The sequence below is a fragment of the Agelaius phoeniceus genome, chromosome W, assembly GCF_051311805.1.
Source record: "Agelaius phoeniceus isolate bAgePho1 chromosome W, bAgePho1.hap1, whole genome shotgun sequence".
Taxonomy (NCBI): domain Eukaryota; kingdom Metazoa; phylum Chordata; class Aves; order Passeriformes; family Icteridae; genus Agelaius; species Agelaius phoeniceus.
The window spans coordinates 22,402,781-22,418,261 of record NC_135301.1 but is presented as its reverse complement, the minus strand read 5'-3'; the positions used below and the strand labels follow the sequence as shown (position 1 = coordinate 22,418,261).

General features: G+C 42.8%; 1 pseudogene; it reads right to left on the bottom strand.

Moving 5' to 3' along the window:
* The window catches only part of LOC129133616 (transmembrane protein 161B-like), a 172,349-nt pseudogene that overhangs the window by 46,834 nt on the left and 110,034 nt on the right, over positions 1–15,481 (bottom strand).

Genomic DNA, 15,481 nt, shown 5'->3' with positions numbered 1-15,481 from the left:
CCAAGATGGGCCAATCACAGGTGGACCTGTTGCATTCCACAGCAGCAGATAACCATTGTTTACATTCTGTCTCTGAGGCCTCTTAGCTTCTCAGAAAGAAAAATCCTAAAGTAAGGATTTTTAGTGAAAAGATGTCTGCGACATCACGTGACTTAGGAAAGTTGTTAGATGAAGCGTGGAAAGCATATCAAAACAAGGATAGGGAAAAGGAACTATGGCAGGCTAGAAGTGAAAACAAGCGACATGACAAACTGCTTGTGACTTTGGGGGTGGCTAGGGAACCTGTGGAGGGTACTAAGGGACCAGCCAATAGGGGAGGTCAGGGGGGAGGAACAAGGGGAAGGGGAGGCAGGAGGCTTTCACCATTTCCCCAACAACAGTTAGGGCAACACCATTATGCAATCTGCAAAGAAAATGGGCATTGGAAGCGAGAATGCTGTGAGAGTCTGTCTGAATTTTCCCTCATATGTCTCAGAATCGTCATTTGGGGGACCACTGAAGTAAAGACCCCCCTCGTCTAAAATTCCTGGCTCCATAGCAGAAAGTCACATGCCAACGAGGCCCTGAGACCTGAGAGCATTGCTAAGTTACTGTTTTCACAGGTGCATTTACTATATCCTACACTGAGCCCAATGAGAAGAAGAAGGGGGCACTGTGCCCTTTTTGCAACAATAGCCTTGGAAGCTATCCTACCTCTTGGCCTGGCTGGACTTCTCCTGAGTTCTGGGTGGTCCCCTGCAGAAGACCCCTCTCACTCATTTGCAACTACTGTGACAGACAAACTGAGATGGAAGAAGCCTCTCCATCAAGGACTGAGACATGAAACCCCTATGTGAAAAGGCCCCTCTCCTCCTTCCAAGGACTGGGACTGAAACCCCTAACCCAGGGGAGGTGTGTGGGGGAGGCAATCTAACTAAACCAAGATGTTTGCCTTCAGGTTGTGACCACTGGACCAAGAAGACAATGGCTCTTGTTTACTGCTGCGAACATGGACTACCTGTTACATCTATTCCTTATTGTATCTGTTTCCCCACCCTCACAATTTCCAATAGAGTTATCATAATAAAAACCTCTGAGTTAGCTAGAGATTTCGAGATCTCCCCGACGTAACAGGCGGATCCTCAACTGGACTGGACCAAAGGACTTCGTCTCTACGTTTGGTAGCTATACCAAAAAGTGAAAATCGGTCCTTTTTACAACCCATGAAATTTAAATTAGGAAAGAATTGGATTACTCACCAGTTTCTTTATATGCCCAAATTCCCAGTCCCCTTCCTGGGGAGAGATTTATTGGGAAAACTGCATGCTCAAATAATTTTTCAGGATAGGGAAATACAAATGCAAATACCAGAATTGAAAGCCATCGAGGCAAAGATTTTTATGCTACAAAACCATGACAAGGACTCAAATGAATTGGAAGAAATCCCAGAGGAGGTAGAGAACACTGTTACCCCATTGGTATGGGCACCTGAAATGCCTGGACGATCAAAAGCGGCCAAACCAGTGAAGATTATTCTAAAACCTGAAGCTAAACTGGTAAGGCAAAACTAATATCCTATTAATTGGAAAACAAGGAAGGGGCTGGAAAAGCTCATAGAAAAATTTTTAGACTATGGGTTATTGAAGGAGTGTGACACACCATTATTACCAATTAAAAAGCAAAATGGGGAATATAGGTTAGTGCAAGATTTAAGGGCCATTAATAAAATAGCACCAGATTATAATCCAGTAGTAGCTAATCCCTACACACTTTTGACAGCACTAAAACTGGACTATAAATGTTTTACAGTGATTGGTCTTAAGGATGCCTTTTTCTGCATGCCCTTGGAGGAAAATAGTCAAGCAATAATTTGATTTTGAATGGGAAAGTGTCCTAGGGTGATGCTTGTATCCCCAGTCGTGTGTTCTGTTTATGCTGGATATTATGTTCTGTGCCTTCAAGACTGGCTCTGAAGAGCGAAGTTTTGTTTTGTTTTGTTATCAGCCTGTTCACTCCCCCAATGGTTGGCGGGACAGAGAGATGGGGGCAGTACATAGTGCTGCTTTTGCTTTTGGCTCTTGCTTTTGCTTTGCTCTTGCTCCTGCTTTGCTCTTGCTTTTGCTTCTGCTTGTTAGTTAGTTTAGCTAGGCAGTCCAAATTTTCCCCGGACTGTTTTTCCTTTCCCTTTCTTGGAACCACTCGAGCCTGCTCCAGACTGGGACCTGGGAAACACCATGAGTTTGCACCTTGTGGCCTACAGCAGCTATTCCCAGCGCCAGAGGGACAGATAACAGAGCGACCACTCCCAGGAGAGACTTTCTGAATTTGTCATCTTTTTCAGAGCAGTGAAAGAGTGTTGTCATCCAGTATTGTTCATTTTGTGTGCTGGGGGGTGCTTTGCCTGTTAAATAAACAGGTTCTTTCCACTTGTCTCTGAGGAATCCTTCCCGAACCGGTTGGAGGGAGGGGCCATGTGGGTTTGCTTTCTGGAGGGGCCCCCTTTGGAGGTTTTCTCCCACATTTGCCCTAAACCAGGACAGAAAGTCACACCTCTGGATGCAAAGTTCAGTTAACCTGGACCATCCAGCTGCAGGAATTTAAAAATAGTCCAACAATATTTGGAAATCAACTAGGAAAAGAATTAGAACAATGGAAGAAAAATAACACCAAAGGAGCAGTTTTGCAGTATATGGATGACATTCTGCTGGCAGTGGGGACCCAAAACCAATGCCTACAAATGACCATAAATCTGTTGAACTTACTGGGACAGAATGGTTACAGAGTAACTAAAAGAAAAGCTCAAATAGGAAAGGCAGCTGTGATTTATTTGGGCTTCAAGATCATTTAAAGGCAGAGAATTCTTGGCTTTGACAGAAAGGAAGCAATCCGCCAAACTCCAGAACCATGGAAAATCTGAGAATTATGAGGCTTTCTGGAAGTGGTTAGGTGGTGCCAGTTGTGGATATCAAACTATGGACTTTTAGTGAAGCCTGTCTATGAAACGTTAGAAGAAACAAAGGAAGGACAATTGGTGTGAACTCCTGAGTGCTGAACTGGCTTCTGAGAACTGAAAAAGGCATTAATCACAGCACCTGTGTGACGGTGGTCACAGGGGTCTTAGGATGAGGGAAGAGACGAAGATCTGACTCCATATTTCAGAAGGCTTGATTTATTATTTTATGATATATATATTACATTAAAACTCTACTAAAAGAATAGAAGAAAAGGTTCTCCTCAGAAGGCTAGCTAAGCTAAGAATAGAAAGGAATGAATAACAAAGGTCTGTGGCTCAGACAGAGAGCCAAGCTAGCTGGACTGTGATTGGCCATTAATCATAAACATCCAAGATGGGCCAATCACAGATGCACCTGTTGCATTCCACAGCAGCAGATAATCAATGTTTACATTTTGTTCCTGAGGCCTGTCAGCTTCTCAGGAGGAAAAAATCCTAAGGAAAGGATTTTCATAAAAAGATGTCTGCGACACACCTGCATTAGGGCTTCCTGACTTTACCAAGCCCTTTGAACTGTTTGTACATGAGAGGCAACATTTAGCCCGGGGGTCCTGACATAGAAGCTGGGAACCTAAAGGAGACCTGTGGGCTATTTCTCCAAACAGCTGGACAATGTGAGCAAAGGACGCCTGGGATGCTTGTGAGCAGTTGCTGCAACTGTTCTACTGATCCAAGAAGCCAGGAAGTTCATTAATGGACAGCATATAACTGGTTTGGTCCCTCCCATGGTGATATCCATATTAGAGCAAAATGGGGAACAATGGCTATCCCCCAGCAGGATGCTCAAATACCAAGTTGTGCTTTTGGAAGAGGTTGATGTGGAATTGAAGATGACAGCAGCCACGAATCAAGCTGTGTTCCTTGATCCAAAGGCAGTGGATAAGGGAGCCTCGGCACATGATTGTCTCCAAACTATTGATCAGATATATTCCAGCAGAAGTGATTTGTGAGATGATCCAGTAGAGAATCCTGAGTTAGAATTATTCACAGATGGCAGCAGTTTCATGAAGGATGGAAAACAGATGGCAGGATATGCAGTGGTAACTACTAGTGAAGTACTGGAAGCTCCATCTTTACCAGTTAAGACGTCAGCACAAAAGACAGAAATAATAGCATTAAAACAGGCATTGAATTTGGCAGTGGGGAAAAGGGTGAATATTTGGACTGATTCTAGGTATGCATTTGGTGTATTTCATGCCCACGAAGCTATATGTAAGGAAAGGGGACTCCTATCAGCTCAAGGATCAGCTATTAAACACAAAGAAGAAATATTACAACTTTTGGAAGAAATTCAAAAACCAAAGGCACAGGAGGCTTCCCTCAGGGGCTTTTGGGACCCCATTGGCTCCTCCCCTTGTTCCTATGTCCCTGAGCCACTCCCTCCCTATTCCCCGACTGGCCCTCATCTTGGAACTGCTCTGAGACCACTGTGGAGCCCCGACCTCTGGGGACAGAAAAATCTGGACTCCCCTGATGCCCTGGAACCCTGAACATCTTACCATGCGGCTGAATTAAACATCTGTGGATATTATGCAAAGGCCCTTTTTGCTTCCTTACCCTGGACTTTATTAGCAGCTATTCCGGCTGCAATACAAAGAAGGTGGCAGCGATGCATTGCAAAGCACATCAACCTGGGCAAACTAATGTTATAGTGGGAAACCAATTAGCAGATAAAGCGGCTTGAGTAGCTGAAAAAGGCATCCTAGCGTTAGTACCACAAAGACAAATTGACATATCTGAATTGAAGCCTAATTATGACAAGATCAGTGCTTAGCAAACACATTAAAAGCCACTAAGAATCAGGAAGGATGGTGGGTAACAGACAGCCAACAGGTTATAGTTCCACTTCTGTAATGAGGAAAATAATGAAAAAAGAACACAACAAAACCCATTGGGGAATTGAGTCCATGATATCTAGTCTCCAAAACTCTGTAATCAGGGTAGGGATGATTGAAATAGCAAAATCAATCCTAGTGAAATGTCCAATTTGTTTAAAAAACAATCCCATATATAGGACGAGGCCACCTCCTGGAACAATTAAACAGGGAAATTCACCTGGAGATTATTGGCAAATAGATTTCTCTGAATTACCCAGACAATACTGGTATAGGTATCTTTTGGTATTGGTAGACACTTTTTCCCAATGGTCAGAAGCCTTTCCCTGTCACACCAGTAAAGCTAGAGAAATGGTAAAAATCATGCTTAAAGAAATCATACCGAGATTTGGGGTACATTTATAGGGTGAAATATAAACTTTAAGGTTTTTGGTACAGGGGGGTTATGGAGACAAGATGGAGGGATCAGGGCGTGTCTCGTCCTTCTTCTTTCTTCTTCTTGTCTTCCATCTCCTGTGGTAATGTTGGCACTTGGGGATTGGTTTATGGTGAAGGTGCACTTGCGAACATGAGTGAAAAGTATTGGAAAATAAAAGTAAATATCATGTACGTAGATTTTAGTATAAAAAGACTTGACCGCCCCGTGGGTGGTCAAGAGTGCCCTTGGCTGCCTTGCAGATCAGACCTCTGTCGGGCAGACAGAAAATTTTGTAGATAAGAAACAATAAACAATCTGAAGACCGAAAAGCTGAAGAGTCCAGTCTCGTCCTTTGAAACACGTGCCACCCAAGAACCACCCTACCCGTGTCGGGGCAGAGACAGACAGCCGGACCCGACAACTTGGGATGTCCTCAGATAGAGGCCCACATTTTATAGCAGATATGGTACAACAGCTGAGCAAAACTCTAGGCATAAAATGGGACTTACACACACCTTGGTGACCACGATCAAGTGAGTAAGTGGAAAGGATAAATCAGATTTTAAAATGACAAATTAGCAGAATGTGTCAAGAAACTTCCTTAAAATGGCCACAGGCCCTCCCTCTGGTTCTTTTGCGAGTCAGAATTCAGCCAAGGTCCAAAAACCAAAGTCCCCATGCTGTATGGATGGCTGTATCAAAAACCATCCATTCCCAGAGAAATACATTCAAAGGGAGAAACAGATTCAAATCTATACCTAATTTCTTTAGGAAAAACCCTTACTGGACTCTGCCAGTTTATAACCCTGCTTATTGCTTTGGATGCACCTGTTCACTAATACCAACCTGGAGACTTTGTATATGTAAAGACATGGAACTCTGAACCCTTGAAAGAAAAGTGGAAAGGACCTTTTCACATCCTCCTGGTAAGCTACACTGCACTTAAGGTGAAAGGAATCAAACCCTGGGTCCATCACACACGGGTAAAACAAGCAACCACGCATTAAACACAGAAGAAACAAGATTAATTAACATCGTGGAGATTTTTTTTGTATATAAATCCTATTGCTTTAGGTATATGACATGATTTTCTAGGGGGATATTATTTTTTGGATCTAAATGAAGACAATAAATAATTGCATATTTATAATAATAATAATAATAGAAACTATGATGATAATCTCTGAGAAGGGAAAAGTGATCTTCATGCTAGTGCAAGATTTTGGCAGATTACAGAATGTAACCTCTATAGCAGCTTGTTTGCCAACACCAACCTCCGAAGAAAATCCAGTTCAGTGGGGAGCTTTAGTCAGCAATTTGACAAAAATTTGGGAACATGTGGGAAAGAAATAGCACCCATGCCAATTGGACAGGGATGGAAGGAGAATATTCCTTACAACGGACACGCAATGATGATACTGTTAAAAATTGTAATATCTCAAAACCAGATCTGGAAATAACCTCAGGAAATATTTGTCAGCCGACCGACTGCACCAATACCCTTTGGGGATGTCAAATACCCAAAATACAGAACAGCCCTCAAACAGGGCAATGGGAATATATCCAGCCGGTTCAGTGGTGTCTGGATTGGGAAGGGAATCCAGGCCTCCCAGAAGACCCCTTACAGATTGGTATAAAATATTCTGATTTAACAAGGTCAAGGCAAAAGGATTCAAACATAAAAGTGGAATTGCACTCAAGTATACACTTGTAAGAAGATACAGCTACTCATGACTGTGGCTCGAGCTCTAAGGTTAGGATGTGTTTGTAGAAATTATTCTACCCTTCTGTTGCAGACATCTTTTTGTGAAAATCTTTTCCTAGGATTTTCTCTCTTCTGAGAAGCTGAGGCCTCAGAAACAAAATGTAAACAGTGGTTATCTGCTGCTGTGGAATGCATCAGGTGTGTCTGTGATTGGGCCATCTTGAATGTTTACAATTAATGGCCAACCACAGACCAGATAGCTTGGACTCACTCTCTGTCCGAGCCAGCTGCCTTTGTTATCATTCTTTTCTATTCTATTCTTAGCTAGCTTGCTGAGGAAACCTTTCCTTCTATTCTTTTAGTATAGTTATAATGTAATATATATATATCATAAAATAATAAATCAAGCCTTCTGAACATGGAATCAGAATTCTCGTCTCTTGCCTCATCCAAGAACCCCTGTGAACACTGTCACACCCTTCTTAATGATGCCTCGTCTCACCTAACAAATAGTGAGACTTGGAGAGAGATAGACTATCAGCAGGACAAAGTAAAATCATTAGGGCCCACAGTATGGGTGGGAAGTAATGGGATTCGGACCACACATTTGCCTTTGGGAGGATCAAGAGTGCAATCGACACTGGGAGTATTAACATCATGTCCCTTGTGAAAAGAGTCACCATTGGAAGCCCAACTGTCGGAAAAAGTTAAATGCGATGAGACTTGGAAACATCCCAGTACAGGAATCATAGTGGGATGGATTTTAGAATCCATCTTCACTTCCCAAATATCTACCTTCAGAAACAGATTAACCATACACAATTTGACTCTGCAAATGGAAACTTTAGCAAATGCAACTCAATTGGGGTTCACTGAAATAAATGAACAATTGCAAGCCACAACTAAAATAATCTTCCAAAACAGATTGGCCTCAGACTTATTGCTGTTACATGGAGTATGTGGATACTTGAATTTAAACAACAGTACTTGTTGTGTCCACATTCCAAATGTGCCTGCTAAATTGGATGATCAAATAGAGAGGATAAAATCAGTTCCTGCATCCAGCAGAAAATTAAGGGCAGGATTAGAAAGTAACCGGCTAAACAAACTATTTAAAGGATTAGGATTTTCTCTAACTGGTTGGTTGGCCTCACTTTTGCAAAGTATAATTGTGATCACAATAATAATTGTGATTATGATGGTTGCTTTAAGCTGCATAAAAAACATGATTGCTAATGCAACACGAGGAACTTCTATGATGTTAGTAAAAAGGCAAAGTGAGACTTATGAAGGCTTGCAACGAAGACAAGCTTCACAAGCCTCAAAGAGGGGCAATGTTGCCAGATGATAAATGGCCTAGACCCGGTGAGCTAACACAATGCTTGTTCTCCAAAACTACTGGCCTATGGAAACTGCACACTGCCCATTGTCTAAGAAGGAGAACTGGAAGTTCACCAGCCTCAGTGTCCTGCCAACTCAGCCAAGTCACTTGGAATGTTGGGGTCTATGACCACCAGGGACCACCAGAGAGACCCCCCCCCCCAGGAGAGAAGAACACATGCATAAAGGGGAGGGGAAATATGTTAATGATTTTGGGGAAATGATTATCATATTTATGTTTAGTCCAGGACAATCAATGAATATGTATGCAAAATACAGTATATAAACAGAAACATTCCTGTACCCAGTATGCACAGCTTTGGGAGGAGCTATCCCCCTGTGCATCCAGCCAAATAAAGAATGCCTGCTTCTTAATGCTACACTGGTGTTAAAGAGGTTTTTTTTTTTTTATTTTAACAAATTTTTGGTAACACCTGGAGGTGTTTAAGGAAAGACTGGACGTGGCACTTAGTGCAATGGCCTAGTTGACATGGTAGTTAGGTCATAGGTTGGACTCAATCTCAGAGGCCTTTTTCAACCTAATTGAGTCTGTGAAGCTCATTACAAGGCAGGAACACAGTAGGGCACATGAGCAATCATATGCTTAAAAGAGTTGAAACAACAAAGATGGCTGCAAGGAAAAAAAAAAAAGATAAGTACCTCACTAGAACTGAAAGCAGCAACTTTTCATTTACATTGTCTTTCCTTCTCTGCCAAAAAATGCAATCAGATAAACTAGGTTAGCACAGATGAACAAAGTGAGATAGTTGCCAAGTAGATGGGCAAAACAGCAATGAGCACCATTGCAAAACAGCTTGTGTTAGGAAAAAAAATGTGAGATCTCATCCTGCTAGGATTCCTTATCTCAGATGCTTTCACAGAAGGTTTTGACCTCAGACTGTGGCAGGCAGAGCACTGAGGGGAAGGGAACACCTGACCGGGCCACAGTGGAAACCGTGGAGTCATGGGAGTTAGTAGTATGCTAATAGGGCTATGCTATATTTGGTCAAGTTTCCAGTTTTCCTTCACCATTGGTCAAGACCTTTTTCTTATAAGGTCATATCCTGAGTTCACCTTTCTGATTTGACATTGTGCCCCTATGCCTGGCTGAGTTGGCCCCGTCCAAAGGGTCCTTGGAACCTAGTGTCTGTACGTTTGTTATTTTCACTATTCAAGTTTTTTATTTTCTGTCTAGTTCCATTGTTTCTGTCCCTTCATATTTAGCCAGCTCCTCCCAGCCAAGCCATGCAGAGGGACTACAGTGGGCTTCTAAGCCCATAAAAAAATCTCATTCCCTAACTATTGTACCAATTAGTCTTTATAGTATGAAATTGTATAAACTTTCTTAAGCTAGATATATATAATTTGTATTTTATACTGCAGAGTCATGGTTAAGTCAGCATGACTAAAGGTCCCCGGTTCATTGCAAGGAGGACAGGCTCCACCTTGAAGCATAAAGGATTCCCATGGACTATCAAGATAATGCCAGCATCCTAGTCCCTCTAACAAACATCTCTGTGAAATCCTCCTATTAGTTGTCATTATAGATAACTAACTGTAGCAAGATTAGGACATCTAGATCAAAAAAAGAAGCAGATGGGTGATTATGCCATAGAATTATAGTTGTTCTGAAAAACAGCAACATGTGTGTGTTTGTAGGGGGATACAGTATGGGTAAATGAAGGTAGTATAGAATGTAATCTTATCCCCTAAAGAGTTGCAGCTGAGCTAATTACAAAAGATTGGGGCAGGCCTGATGTTAACAAGCCACACCTGTAGCCAATAAGAAGCGTGTTATAAAAGAATGGATTTGTGGGAACTGGAGTCAGTTGGCTACTGCGAGGACAAGGAAGTGTCAGTGCCTAGAGGAGATGCCTACAAGAAACATCAAGGAGGTACGAAACTCTAGCAATATGGAACCTTTGCCATGTAATGATAATAGAACTCTTGCACTGTAACGACAACACGTGTTAAGTAGGGATTGGTCAAATTGTGTTGTACCTGAATACTTAAAAGGTATAAGAACTATGTATAAAACTATGTTTGGGGTGAACCAATTTGAATGGGACACCTCATGTGCATGAATAAAGAATTGTTCTTCATACCAAGATTCTCTGTTTACCTTACAAAGCTTCCATGAACATTGTGGAATTGGCTGGATGGACAGAGCCAGAGTTATAGACAATGGCTCTACGTCCAGGTGGAGGCCAGTGACAAGTGGTCTCCCTCAGGGCTCCGTCCTTGAACTGGAGCTCTTTAATATCTTTATCAATGACATAGACAGTGGGATCGAGTGCATCCTCAGCAAGTTTGCAGATGACACAAAGCTAAGAGGTGCAGCTGACGTAACAGAAGGAAAGAATGCTATCCAGGGAGCCCTGGACAAACTTGAGAAGTGGGTCATGAGAACCTAATCAGGTTCAACAAGTCCAAGTGCAAGGAGCTGCACTTGGGTTGGGGCAATCCCAGACATGAGTGCAGACTGGGAGAAGAAGTCATTGAGAGCAGCCCTACAGAGAAGGACTTGAGGGTTCTGGTGGACAAAAAGCTGAGCATGAGACAAGTGTGCACTTGCAGCCCAGAAGGCCAACCACATCCTGGGCTGCATCAAAAGGGGAGTGGCCAACAGGTCAAGGGAAGGGATTCTGCTCCTCTACTCTGCCCTCATGGTACCCCCATCTGGAGTACTGCATCCAGCTCTGGGGTCCTCAGCACAAGAAAGGCATGGGCCTGTTAGAGCGAGTTGAGAAGAGGGCCACAAAGATGATTTGGGGGCTGGAGCACCTCTCCTAGGAAGACAGGCTGAAACAGTTGGGGCTGTTCAGTCTGAAGAAGAGAAGGTTCTGGGGAGACCTCATTGCAGCCTTTCAGTATTTTAAGGGAGCATTTAAAAAAGAGTGAGAGAAACTTTTTTACATGAGTAGATAGTGATAGGACAAGGGGTAATGGTTTTAAATTAAAATAAGAGAGATTTAAATTAGATGTTAGGAAGAAATTCTCTACTCTGAGGGTGATGAGGCACTGGAATGGGTTTCCCAGAGAGGTTGTGGATGTCCCATCCCTGGAAGATTTCAAGGCCAGGTTGAATGGGGCCTTGAGCAACATGATCTAGTGGGTGGCACCCCTGCCCATGGTGGAGGGGGAGGGAAACATGTGTTGGAATGAAATTATCTTTAAGGTCCCTTCTAACCCAAGTCATTCTATGATAGTGTGAAAATCTACATACATGTATACATATACCAATTATATGCTGGAGAAAAGAAAGCATGTCAGAACATCTTGATAATGCTAATTCACTTCAAGGAAAAAGTAAGATGTCAGTTACACAGCTATTCAAACAAAGGACACAATGTTTTGTAAATATTATGTCTATAGCTGTCCTTGGTGTGTTATCAGGAGAGCTAATAGAACTGGTGAGCAGGCAGAGCTTAGCCTCTGACTATTATCTACTAGAACTTTTAAATCCTATGGTGTTGTCTCTGGTCTTGGGCCTGCTCTGATGCCTAGCTTGGAGAGATCTTCCCCACTGAAAATTCTGGGTGACGATGTTTGGTCCCCAAGCCCCTGCAGGTGCATCTGCATGAGATGCTGTGGAAGCTCTTCAGTGGTGCATGCAGTGGATACAACAGCTTGAGTCACAGTATTCATGGGAACTGGGCTCATTACTGGGAGAAGACAAGCCTTGATAGAGCAGTTCTGTCATCCTGTAGAGGCTCTAGAAAGGACAGGCTGTACTTCATCTCCATCACTCACTGTTCCAGATTGCAAGGCAAGATGTATTCTATTACCATCTGTATGGTAGTTGTCTTTTGTCAAGTGGGCAGTTTTCCTTATCTCTCTCTGAGTGGTCACAATCACTCCTCCCTCGGAGGGGGGGGATGACATCTGCTGATAATAAGCTACTGAATGTCACTGCATGACTGATAAGAACTATAGCATCCCATTGTGAGATGCTCTGCCCAGAGGGAGGAGCCAAGCATTGCTACCCAGATATAATCTGGAGATTCTGGAATAACTGCACGGCTTCTCCACTGGATTTCCCAGAGGAATAGCAGCTACCTCTTCTTCCACTGGATCTTTGGAGGAAAACTACACCCTTTTCTACAGGATCCCTGCTCCAACAGAACCGCACCTGACACTTTAGGAGGACTGCAGCCACATTTCCAATTGGACTGCTACCAACACCCTGACCAACAGGGTGTCAGGTTGAGTTCTGACTCTGTCAGTGTTGTTCTAGTGTGCTGCATTGTTTATTTTATCCTTTTATTTTCTTCCCTATTAAAGAACTGTTATTTCCTGCTCCCATATTTTTTTTGCCTGAGAGCCCCTTAATTTAAAATTTATAGCAATTTGGAGGGGTGGGGAGGGCTTACATTCTCCATTTAGGGGAGGCTCCTGCCTTCCGTAGCAGACTCCTGTCTTTCCAAACCAAGACACCCTCACAGTAAAGGTGTGTTTCCTGATGTTCAGACAGAACCTCTTGTTTCACTTTGTGCCCATTGCTTCTTGTCCTGTCACTGGGCACCACAGAAAAGAATCTGTGTCCCTTCTCTTTGTACCCTTCTGTTGCAAAATGTGGAACATGTAAAATTTTCTTAATAAAGGATGTTCTTTGATGTTTGATCTTTGTATACTTTCAAGCCTAATCAACAAGAAGGGAGATTTAATTCATGAAACAGAGAGCAGCTAACAAGCTCTAAATGATGTCCAGATGCTAGAAAAAAATTTACTTGTTAGTAGAATTGCCTTGTTCAAGTTTAGGGCTAGACATGCTTCAATGATCTCATACCTAGGGGGATGTTTAACAAAGCTTGGGAAGAAGGATTCCCACTCATAATGAACACAAAAAATGCAGAGTATATGGGACATCTGGCAGAACTCTCAAGATAAGGAAGAAACTAATAAAGCCAACTCAGCAACTGTGCTGAAATCAGCTTCAACTGGATAAAAGGCAATTCCAGCAGGGGGACACCATGACCACCAACTCACAGACCAGTGACCCAAAAGAAGAGAAAGACTGGGCATGCAGACTAATTAGCATGAGAAGAAAAATAATCCTTAACCACTAGAAGAGACAATACTGATTAATAAGAGAACTATGTAACTTGTATCCAATGAACACTAATTCCTTGGTTTGCTAAAATATATTAATAATAAAAAGCTTTGATAATTGGTGTGCTTGATTTGTGTAATTTCACCAAGCACCCAGGCTTGCACAACTCAGAAATAAATAATCAATGTCTCTCTTGAGTGTGCAATTATTGTCTTGTTGCACACTGGGTAACGAATCAAATTTTTCTGGACAGCGCTCCCTTCAGATATTTGTAAACACTGATGAGATTCCCCCATCCTCCTAACCCTTCTCTTCTCTTGGCTAAACAGTCACAGCTGTCTCAGTGCTTCCTCATGAGAGATGCTCCAGACCCTTTATCATCTCCATGGCCCTTCTCTGGACTTTCTCCAATATGGTCAGGCCTCTCTTGAACTGGGGAGCCTAGAAATGGACACAAGACTCTATATGTGGCCTCACCAGCACTGAATAATGTATAAGGGTCAACTCCCTCGACATGTTGGCAATACTTTGTCTAATGCAGCCCAGGATGCCATTCACCTTCTTTGCAGCAAGGGCACATTGCTGGCTTATGTTCAACTTAGTGCCTACCAGGGCCCCCAGGTCCTTTTCTGATAAGCTGCTTTCCAGCTGGGCAGCCCCCAGCATGTGTACTGGTGCATGGGATTATTTCCCCTCAGGTGCAGGACTTGTCACTTCCCCTTGTTGAGCTGCATGAGGTTCCTGTCAGCCCAATTCTGCAGCTTGTTGAGGTCCTCCTGGATGGCAGCGTGACCCCTTGGTGTATCAGCCACTCCTCCCAGTTTGGGGAGGAGTAAAATGAACTCAGCCAGACCCTGTACAGGTGTCATCAGCAACCTGGCTGGGGGTACACTCTGCCCCATCATCCAAGCCATTAATGAAGATGAACAAGACTGGGTCCAATATTGACTCCTGGGGTACACTGTCACTGACTTCCAGCTAGACTTTGCACTGCTATTAAACACCATCCTCTGGGCCCAGCCATTCAGCCAGTTTTCAGTCCACCTCACTGTTTTCTCATCCTGCCCATAGAGCAATAGGTGCTCTATGAGGATCTTATGGGATACAGGGTTGAAAGCCTTCCTGAAGTCCAGGTAGACAATATCCACTGTCCTTGGTGAAGCCATGCTGACTAGTCCTGGTGATTTTCTTGTCCTCCATGTGCCTAGAAATGGTTTCCAGGATTAGTTATTCCATCACTTTCACAGAGATTGAGGTGAGGCTTAGTAGCCTATAGTTCCCTGGGTCCTCCTTCTTGCCCTTCTCAAAGATAGGAGTGACATTTGCTTTCTTTTGGTCTTAGGTCAGTTCTTCCAACCACCATGTTTGATCAAAGATGATCAAGAGTGACCTAGCAATGACAACTACCAGCTCCCTCAGCAGTCATGGATGCATCCCATCAGGGTCCATGGACTTAGCTATGTCCAGTTTGCTTAAGTATTCCCTGACCTAATCCTTTTCCACCAAAGGTAGAGCTTCCTTGCTCCAGGCTTTCCTTCTGGTCTCTTGTGCCTGGTATTTCCAAAGGCTGGTCTTCCTAGTAAAGACTAAGGCAAAGGCAATGGTAAATACATATTTATTTATCCTGAAAACCAACAATACAAAGATTTATATGAATTGAAGAAAGATGAAAGCTATTTGGAACAGATAGAATGATTTTTAAAAACAGGTAAAGGATACATTGCAAAGGCCAAGACAAGCAGACACCATACTACACTGATATTCATTTCTTGTGAGGGCTTCATGATACTGCAATAGGCTTCAGTCACCACATACACAACTGTAGCTGCAACAGTGAAATCCACCAGTCACTGATATTCAGGAAAATAATGCAATGCTGAAAAATACAAGTTTGCAAATCTTTAAAATTACAATTATATTTTAAAGGCAATTACCAACATATACAAAAAGGGATGACAATTAAAGATTATTTTCAAATAATTGAGGCCTAGATTCAGTCTAGATCCAGATTATACAGGTTAAGAGACTTTTTTTTTCACTCAGCAACCTCTTGTTTTAACCTGAACTTCACTCTTCACCTCTGTTAGTTGATACTGGA